The sequence below is a fragment of the Budorcas taxicolor genome, chromosome Y, assembly GCF_023091745.1.
Source record: "Budorcas taxicolor isolate Tak-1 chromosome Y, Takin1.1, whole genome shotgun sequence".
In the NCBI taxonomy this organism is placed as follows: Eukaryota; Metazoa; Chordata; class Mammalia; order Artiodactyla; family Bovidae; genus Budorcas; species Budorcas taxicolor.
This window is the reverse complement of record NC_068936.1, coordinates 337,982-345,747: the sequence shown is the minus strand read 5'-3', so window position 1 is coordinate 345,747 and position 7,766 is coordinate 337,982.

Here is a 7,766-nt window from a genome sequence, read left to right as displayed (position 1 = left end):
ACGGGGGTAAGTGCACCAAGACTGTGTATCCGGTGTCGGAGGGGTAGAATAAACTTTAAAGTTGGTGTAAACAAACAGACTAAATGAATAAATAATAAACAATAAAATTTAAAACTATCGAAAACTTTCTCTTCAGAAATCAAATGTTCAGGATGGTTTTTCAGAGTGATGGAAGATATTTTCACCCACTGAAGTATGAGGGAACATTCGGGATTATGTATGACTTCGCTTGAACTTTATGCAAGATCCCTGTCTTTTGACGTGATAAACCAATATTGTACATGTGCTGTAACCACTAAAGAAAAGTCACTCTTTATCGACTTAAGGAAAGAAGTCAAAATCTACTGCAGTTGTCCACCAGCACTGCATGCTTGAGAAATTCTGGATGGGAAAAACCAGATGAAGCATTTCTGTGCTTTGGATCTATGGGTTCCTAGACAGTTAAGATGAATATGGAAATCAAAATTTTACCGATTCCACGTTTTTGCCTAGAGAAACACTAAAATCACTTGCTGGCAATCTCTGGTGTGTGTGTGTGTGTGTGTGTGTGTGTGTGTGTGTGTGTGTGATTACCAGGTGCCTTTTACGAAGCTCTAAGTTTTACTACATGTATTTTCCACTTTAAAGAACGTTGTGTATGTATGTACTGGCTGTGTCCTCTACGTCTGCCCCTACATCTCCTCTCAGAACGGTCTGAAAGACCTTTTCCCAGCCTGTGGTCTTCCACTTTCCGTGACACTTTTTTTTTTTCTTTCCCTATTTATAGTAAAAATTCTTTACTGATTTATCAGTAATACTATAATTTCCCTCACTTTTTGTTTTTCGTTTTGCGTCAAGGTCGAAACTGTGCATGGAAAGTTGGCCTCCTAGAAACCATGCCATATGATCAATGAGCCCACATAGTAAGGGATGACAATTGATACTTTTTAGCAGAATCCAGGGCTTCCCTGGTAGCTCAACCGATAAAGAATCCACTGCAATGCAGGATACCCCAGTTTGCTTCCCGGGTTGGAAAGATCCTCTGGAAGAGGGATAGGCTACCCACTCCAGTATTCTTGTGCTTCCTTCATGCCTCAGACGATAAAGAATCTGGCTGCAGTGCGGCCAGCCTGACTTCCATCCCTGGGTTGGGGAGATCCCTCGAATAGGGCAGAGCAACCCACTCCAGTATTCTGGCCTGGAGAACACCCACGGACGCAAGAGCTTGACGGGCAACAGTCCATGATGTCGCAGAGAATCAGACACGACTGAAAAACTAAGCGCACCAGCAACCAAAATTTATCTTTGTAAGAACGGCCCTTGAAAAGCTTGAAATATGGAGGTCTGCCTAAGAAAGTGTATTTGACCCTGAAGCAAATGCAAAAAGCAATGAGCTTTTACTACTCTCTTGTCCCTATAGAACCAGAGGACAAATGGAGTGTCTGTTCCCCTTTCAGAGGCAAGCTGTTGCGGCAGAAAATGTTAAAAGATTAAATAAACAAATTATTCCTCCTGAAGTGCTGCTTTCAACAATGAAGCAACATGGAATTCAAGATCAGTACCAAAGCAAGAACATGACTGCTGTCAGTTGCTGTTGTAAGCCATGGCCTCAAAAGAGAACTGCATACATGCATATAAATGACTGACTGAATTATCTTCCAACACACTATAAAAGTACATGGACACTGTCATCAAGGATTTTGTTTCTCCGGTCGATAATATAGAAGTGCCTTCGAGTTACTCGTAGTTTTAATGACCAAAAGCAGTGACTACTTTTCAGACTTTCCAACCTAAGTTGTTTAAACAAACATGTCAACTTGTTCCCCCCAAAGCAACACGTTGATGGTAGTGGTGGTGACTTGTCACTAAGTCGAGTCCTCCTCATTTTCGCCTGCATGGACCACAGACCACCAGGCTCCTCTGTCCCTGGGATTTCCCAGGCCAGAATAATGAAGTGGGCTGCCGCACCCTCCTCCAGAGGATCTATCTTCCCCACCCAGGGTCACCTCCGTCGGGCAGGTGGATTCTTTACCACTGAGCCACCAGCGACGCCCCCAAACCCATAGTATCTACTGAAAACGTAGGTCTTGTCTTTCATATATACTGCATCAAACTTCAAGTCTGTCAAGACTGGGCTCGTTCAGGATTTCCCTAGTGATCCAGTATTTTAGAGTCCACTTCTCAGTGCAAGGGATGTGGGTTAGGTCCCTGGTCTGGGAAGATCCCACATGCTGAAGAGTAACTAAGCTCATGGGTCACAGCGAAGGAGGCCATGTCCCACAACTAATGAGCTCCTGTGCTGGAAATAGAGCCAGTGCTCTGCAGCAAGAAAAGCCACCACAATGAGAAGGCTGCGCCCCACTTGCCACAGCCAGAGAAAGCCCTCGGGCAGCGATGAAGACCAGGCAGAACAAAAAACAAATGCAAATTGAAAATAATAATGATACGAAAACTGAGACCTTAGAAAAAGACTGAGTATGAGTAAAAGAGAAGTGTAGTTACATATACATAGCAACAACCAAATATACTTTAAATTTTGAAAACACAAAAAATAATTACTCTTCCAAACATGATGAAACAATAGCGAGTAGTTCAAATTAATCAGAAAATAAAAATGGGCAATAGTTCCACCAGGAGGAGAGGTCAGGATATCCCAAGCATCAGTGTTCTAATTTGTGTTCTGAATGCCTAAGCCTAGGAATCATCGTGTCGCTCATGTAATCCTCATATACATATGTATCTCCTTCAGCCGCTAAGCTATCTGTTCTGCAGCTACGAGCACATCTTCTTTATATTTCCTTTGAAGCCACTTGGACTTTCTAAAAGAAGGTATATGTTTGCTCTGTTTGTTTTAATTTCTGAGGAGACTTCTCATTCTACACAGGCACTAAGAAAATTTTAACATATTTTCCATTAATAGAGTTCATGCTTCCTCTGCGCCTAGCCATGCATCCCATTCCATGTGTACTGCATTTGTTTTAGCAGGCTCTTTAGCACAATCATCTTGAAGCTGTGTTTGCCGGTTCTTTAATTTGGCTAGAAAGGTCACAAAGTTTAGCAGCACGTCAACACCTCTATGCCAATGTGCGCTAAGAGTTTGCTGAGCTCTTGGTGAGTCTCGGGGTTTCAGTTGGAAAGCCCTGCATTACTCTTAGGGCTGTAGAATCTTCTGAAACTGAAGGAGAGACTGCAAGTATTCTAGACGACTTTGACTATGATACACTTATCTAAAGAATCAAACAGATTTTGCACTCCACTCCCCCCACCCACCCACCCCCCACCCCGCCCCCCCAAAAAAAAAAAAAAAAAGAAAGAGAGAGAAAAGAAAAAGAAAAACCTTACCACTGACTCCTGACGTTCTCCATGATTTTATTGTGGGAATCTGGTAGAACTGACATTTCTCAGTGCTACGTAATTTTATCAGCAAGCTTTTCTGTGATGAAAACACACTAGAATTAGTTTTTAAGTTATTCCTAGCCACAGCAATCAGAGAAAAAAGGAGTACCGATTGGGGGGAAACAAAGGAAAAAAAACAACTCTTACTGTTAGCAGATGTCATGACCCTCCACAGAGAACATGAAGGATGCCTGCAGAAAATTACTTCAGCTAATCAATGAATAGAATACAGTTGCAGGATACAAAACTGATACTCAGGAATCCCTTGCATTCCTGTACACTAACCATGAAAAACGAGAAAGAGAGCTTAAGGGTAGTATCTCATACACTCTCCAATGAAGAGACTAAAATATTTAGGAATATATTTTCCTAAGGAAACCAAAGACCTGGTAGAGAAAAGGAAAAACCGTGTTGAAAGAAATGAGAAGTGGCACAAATAGATGAAGAAATATACTACGTTCTTGGATCAGAAACGTCAATATACTGACAATGAGTATACAACCCAAGGCGATCTGTTGGTATTTTTATTCACCACTGACACTCTTAGATTCCACTGTGGCATCCCTATCCAACCACCAACGGTGTTTTTCACTGAACTAGAACAAATAATTTCACAATTTGTGTGGAAATACAAAAGACCTCCAAGGAGCAAAGCACTCTTGAGAAACAATGGAAATGGAGGAATCAGCCTTCCTGACTTCAGGTTATACTATAAAGATATAGTCATCAAGATAGTAAGGTACTGGCCCAAAGACAGAAATACAGATCAGTGGAACAAAGCTGGAAGTCCAGAGATGAAGCCACGCACCCGCGTGCACCTTATCTTTGACAGAGGAGGCAAATATACACAAGGGAGGAAAGACAGCCTCTTGGGCAAGTGGTGCTGAGAAAACAGGTCAGTCACATTCAAAGAATGGAACGTTTATTCTGTCCTCACCCCACACACCAAAATAAATACAAGATGAATTAAAGACCTAAGCAGAAGACCAGAAACTATAAACCTCTTAGAGGAGAACACAGGCAGAACACCCTCTGCCAGAAATCACAGCGAGATCCTCTATGACTCACCTCCCAGAGTAGGGGGAAAAGGTACAAAAAGAAACCAAAGGGACCTACTTAAACTTCTCATCTTCTGCACAGCAAGGAAACTAAAACCGAGGTGAAAAGACAGCCTTCAGAACTGGAGCACGTTGCAGCAAATCAAACAACTGCCCAAGAGTTAATCTCCCACGTATACAAGCAGCTCACGCAACTCAATACCAGAAAAACAAACAACCCGATCAAAAAGTGGGCAAAAGAACAGACGCTTCTCCAGAGAAGATATAGAGAACACACAAAAGATGCCCAATATCACTCATTATCAGAGAAGTGAAGTGAAGTCACTCAGTCATGTCCGACTCTTTGCCACCCCGTGGACTGCAGCCTGCTCAGGCTCCTCTGTCTGTGGGATTCTCCAGGCAAGAATACTGGAGTGGGTTGCCATTTCCTTCAAGTCGAAGCCACAGTGAGGTGTCACCTCACGCTGGTCACAGGACCATCACCTCAATGTCTCAAACAAGAAATGCTGGAGAAGTGAAAAGGTAACCGTCTCACACTTTTAGCAGGAATGCAAACTGGTAGAGGCACAATAAACCGTATGAGCTCTTAAAACCCTGGAAACAGAACTGCCGTATGACCCAGCAGTGCCACTGCTTGCATACACCCCAAGGAAAGCAGAACTGAAAGAGACACGTGCACCCCAGTATGCATCCCAGGACTGTCTGCAATAGCTAGGACATGGAAGCAACCTAGGTATGCACTGCAGATGAATGGATAAGTCACGGTATATATACACAATGGACTATTACGCAGCTGTGAAAAGGAATGCATTTGAGTCAGTTCTAGAGAGGTGGGTGAAACAGGAGCCTGTTGCACAGAGTCAAGGAAGGTCAGAAAGAGAAATACAGATACTGTATAGTAATGCATATGTATGCGGTTTGGAGAGATGGTCACAGTGACCCTACACGCAGGGCAGCGAAAAGAGACAGAGATGGAAAAAACAGACTTTTTGGACTCTGCGGAGAGGGCAATGGTGGGATGATTTGAGAGGATGGCATTGAAACATGTACATTACCATAGGTAAACAGATGACCGGTGCAAGTTCAGTGCACGATGCAGGGCACCCAAAGCCAGTGCTCTGGGACAACAAAGAACGATAGGCTGGGGAGTGAGGTGGGAGGAAGGTTCTGGACGTGGGAACACGTGTGTACTGGTGACTGACTCTTGATGATGGAAGGCTAAAACCACCCCAATACTGTAAATTTAACATCCTCCCATCAAAAGAATTTTTAAAACTGAAAACGTTGCTTTCTGAAATTGCAGTGTTGGAGTTCACGGTCCGGCATATCTTCTGAACCTGTGTGACTATGTCTGATTTGAAGGAGGGTAATGGCACCCCAACCCCAGTACTCTTGCCTGGAAAGTCCCATGGGCGGGGGAGCCTGGTAGGCTGCCGTCCGTGGGGTCGCTAAGAGTCGGACACGACTGAGCGGACTTCACTTTCACTTTTCGCCTTCCGCCATTGGAGAAGGAAATGGCAACCCACTCCGGTGTTCGTGCCTGGAGAATCCCAGGGACGGGGGAGCCTGGTGGGCTGCCATCTATGGGATCGCACAGAGTCGGACACCACTGAAGCGACGCAGCAGCAGCAGCAGCAGCAGCAGCAGCAGCAGCAGCAGTGTCAAGTTATGATGCGAAGCACTATGTTCCCACACTCTGGTAAGTCACTTCAGTCGTGTCCAACTCTGTGCAACCCCACAGACGGCAGCCCACCAGGCTCCCCCGTCCCTGGGATTCTCCAGGCACGAACACCGGAGTGGGTTGCCATTTCCTTCTCCAATGCACGAAAGTGAAAAGTGAAAGTGAAGTCGCTCAGTCGTGTCTGACTCTCAGCGACCCCATGGACCGCAGCTCACCAGGCTCCCCCATCCATGGGACTTTCCAGGCAAGAGCACTGGAGCGGGATGCCATTGCTCTAAAATCCAACAAAAGGGAACTGTCAACGTTCCATTAAAATATTACTTTGTTTTCAACTCCAGGGCATCTTACAGAATGTTTCAAGTGACTGGAGAGGAGACAGAAGAGATCACTCGCCTTTAAGCAGCAATTCATGTGAGACATTCAATTCTGAATAAAGTTCCTAGGCCCGATAAAAATTTACCTATACAATTTCCACATGACATGTTGTCAAGGTAATTCTTCCATGGAAAATTGCACATGAGCAACTCAAGGTGAAACACTATGCCTCACAGTTACTAAACGGCGAGGAAAAGAAATGTGTGGTCACCAGTGTTTCACTTCATTCGAGTCCTTACGTCAAAATACTACAAGCTGGCTTCTCAACAACAGAAAGTTTCACTTCCAGTCATGGGAAGTCTTGGATCGGTGTGCTGGTAGGGTTAGGGTTCTGGTGAAGACGCTCCTCTGATTTGCAAGCTGCTGAGTTCTTGCTGCCGCTGCTCATGGCGAACCCTCTGAGGTCAGCTTCGTAAGAGTAGGGATTCATTGCCTTTGAGTTCCTCAGTGGTGGCATAATGACATCCCAGAGGGCCTGCTTCACAATATTACCATCTTCTGGGGTTAGGGCATCGGTACACAATTTTAGGAAAATAAAAACAAAACCCCAAAGCAAGCGTAAAACAATCAGACCATGACAACTAGCAAACACAGTGTAAGTGTAGATTAAATCTTTGAACAAGCCCGTTTTTTGTTTGAGAAAGTCTACAGAGACGTTTTTCCCTATGTCATGTGTGCAGATCCTGATATTTTTGGCGAAGGGCTGAAGAAAGATATGTAAACAGACTAAATTGCCCGGAAGTTTTGATTATTCATGACGTCAGCCTCTCAAGTTTGTTTCTTCAGAGTGTTAAAACTAGTCCTCCATCTCAAATACATTCAGCACAGGAGTGTTCAGGACGTCCACAGATTAAGCACCAAAAAACACACCGGTGAACTTTTTTCTTGGATTTAACTATGTACACACTCAGCTGACAATCTTGGGAAAGAAAACTCTAGCAAAGAGAGGCGAAACCATCCGAGGGTTTCCTCTCGTTTTTTATACTACAGAAACCAGCTAAATGTGTATTCCCTATAAATTCTCAGAAGAAATATGTTTCAGAAATTACCTGATGAATGGTCTCTGGCTACACACGAGTAGAATTTTATTGAGGCCGTTGAACTAGCCCTGAATGCCATTTCATCCTACTACGGAGGATACTTTCAAATCACACTGTTAAAAAGCTAGGTTAGTATCTAAATTTGCAGTCACACACGCCAGTGAAACAAAGCTAGGCCAAAATATATTGAGTGCAACACTTTCCTGTATTTTTCAGCGGCTGTCCCTTCCTTTCCCT